The 3011-nt window shown below is 36.8% G+C and overlaps 1 non-coding gene across 1 annotated transcript; it reads left to right on the top strand.

Moving 5' to 3' along the window:
- Nucleotides 1-2434: 2434 nt before the first annotated feature.
- On the top strand, nt 2435-2507 carry TRNAW-CCA. The gene has a single exon. It is a non-coding gene; the product is annotated as a tRNA-Trp (tRNA).
- The last annotated feature ends 504 nt before the right edge of the window (nt 2508-3011 follow it).

Genomic DNA, 3011 nt, shown 5'->3' with positions numbered 1-3011 from the left:
TGAACTGTGGTGTTGTGAGAAGACTCTTAAGAGTCCCTTGGACTGCAAAGACATCAAGCCAGTCAATCCTAAAGGATATCAGTCCTGAATATTCATTGGAATGACTAGATACTAAAGCTGAAACTCCAATACTTTGGCCACCTGGTGTGAAGTACTGGCTCATTTGGGAAATATTGAAAGCAGGAGCAGAAGGGAAAGGCAGAGGACAAGACAGTTGTATGGCATCACCAACTTGATGGACATGAGTTTTAGCAAGTTCCAGGAGTTGGTGATAGACAGGGAAGCCTGATATGCTGCAGTCCATGGGGTCACAAAGAGTCAGACACGACTGAGCAACTGAACTGACTGATGGAGTTTACAAGAGTCAGACGCGACTTAGTGACTAAACCACCACCACCGCACTTTTTGTAGCCCAGTTTTGCAATCTTTTCCAAGTTCAAGTTCAGTACTATAGTTCCTTAGGTTTTCTTCTAGAAGTTTACTGTTTTAGTGCTTATGTTTGTGTTTATGATTTTTGTAGATTTTTGAAGCATAAACTGCAAAAAATATTTGTGATTTTTTTCAAAATTAAAAAATTGAATCTTTAAACCTACACTGTTAAGAATATAAAACAGTAAGCCACACACTGGGAAGAAATAATTGAAAAATATATACCCAAGCAGGAACTTATGTCTAGAATTCACAAAGAATGTATAGGGCTCAATAATATGAAGGCAAATCCAGGTTTTTTTTAATTAAAAAAAATTATCTTAAGCCATAGCTGATGTAAGGAAGACAAGCTAGTAAATGACAAGGTGCTGAACATCATTTAACATTAGGGAAATGAAAATTAAATCAACATCTCTACATATCCACTAGAATTTAATTTTATCAAATTATGAGTTCTGACCCTTCCAAGTATTTGCAAAAATATGAAGAAACTGGATCTGTCATACTCTGATGGTTGGAATATGAAACAATGCCTCAGTCATTTTGGGCCGTTATAACCAATTACCACACACTAGGCATTTTTAACAACAGAAATTTATTTCTCACAGATTTGGAGATGGGGAAATCTAAGATCAATGTGCAAGTCCTTTTGATTCTTTGTGAGTACCCCCTTCCTGATTTATAGATGATTACTTTTTGCTGTTTCCTCTCATGAGGAAAAGAGAGAGAGGCCATCTTTTCCTATAAGGCACTAACCTCACTCATGCCAGCTTCTCTGTGACTTGATTGTTTTCCAAAGATCCCATCTGCAAGTTCCATCACCATGAGTATTAGGCTTTGACATATGAATCTTAGTGGGGGCACAAATATTCAACCTATACCAAATTGTAAAGGTACATTGGAAAACAATTTTACATTTATAAAATTAAAATAGACTTTATCATACAATCTGACCATTTCATTCTTAGATACTACACAAGAGAAATGAAAGCATATGTATATGTCACTACAAAGAATCATATGAGAAGGTTCATATTAGTTTTATTATAATGATTGAAACTGTAAATTATCCAAATATCCCTCAACATGTGAATGGGTAAATAGTTCGTATTCTATCCATATAATTAAATCTACTAATCAATAATAAGAAATGAACCGTTTTTAATTAAAAAAACAGACGTAACATTGCATAAGTTTAAAGTGTAAAGTGTTACTTTTTGTAATATTGCTAATGTAGTGATATTTATCACATTATATAATTATAGTATAGTATTATTATCTATATTCTTTGTACTATATATTAGATCTCTGTGGCTTATTTACTGCATATTACAAATTTGTGCCTTTGAACACTGTCACTCTTATCCTGTTCCTCCCCTGATAATCACCATTTTACTCTTTATGTCAAGTTTAATTTTTTTTTGTATTTTACATTTGTCATCTTACATAGCACTTGTCTTTCTCTGACTTATCTCATTTAGGAAAATTTGCTCAGGGACAATCCATGTTGTCACAAATGAAAGAGTATCCTCTGCTTTCATGGCTGAGTAATATACCATTATATATACATGTATAGACACACACACATACATATGGACTTCTTTGGTAGGTCAGCTGGGAAAGAATCTGTCTGCAATGCAGGAGACCCTGATTAAATTCCTGGGTCAGGAAGATCACTTGGAGAAGGGATAAACTGCCCACTTCAGTATTCTTGGGCTTCCATGGTGACTCGGATGGTAAAGAATCCACCTGCAATGTAAGAGACCTGGGTTCTATCCCTGGGTCACAAAGATCTCCTTGAGAAGGGTATGGCAACCCACATTACACCATGACAATCCCCACGGAAACAGGAGCCTCGTGGGCTATAGTACATGGAGTCACAAAGAGGTGGACATGCTTCAGTGACTAAGCGCCCTCTCTCTCTTTCTCTCTCTCTCTCTCTATACACACACACACACACACACACACACACACACACACACACACACACATATATATATGGGCTTCCCTGGTGGCTCAGAGGTTAAAGCGTCTGCCTCCAATGCAGGAGACCCAGGTTTGATCCCTGGGTCAGGGAGATCCCCTGGAGAAAGAAATGGTAACCCACTCCAGTATTCTTTTTTTTTTCTGTATTTTTTTAAAATCTAAATTTATTTATTTTAATTGGAGGCTAATTGCTTTAAAATAGTGTATTGGTTTTGCCATACATCAACATGAATCCACCATGAGTGTACACGTGTTCCAAATCCTGAACCCCAGAGGGTGGGATGATTTGAGAGAATGGCATTGAAACATGTATAATATCATATAGGAAACAAATTGCCAGTCCAGGTTCAATGTAAGATACAGGATGCTTGGGGCTGGTCCACTCCAGTATTCTTGCCTGGAGAATCCAATGGACAGAGGAGCCTGGCAGTCTACAGTCCATGGGGTTGCAAAGAGTCAGACACGACTGGGCGAAGTACTTGACTTACTTGATATATATATATGTATGTGTGTGTGTGTGTATATATATGTACACATATATATAAATAACTTTGTATCCATTCATTTGCTGTTGGACATATGTTTTGTCAAAATCT

This window comes from Capra hircus, assembly GCF_001704415.2.
Source record: "Capra hircus breed San Clemente chromosome X unlocalized genomic scaffold, ASM170441v1, whole genome shotgun sequence".
Classification (NCBI taxonomy): Eukaryota; Metazoa; Chordata; class Mammalia; order Artiodactyla; family Bovidae; genus Capra; species Capra hircus.
This window is presented reverse-complemented; position numbering and strand designations above follow the sequence as displayed.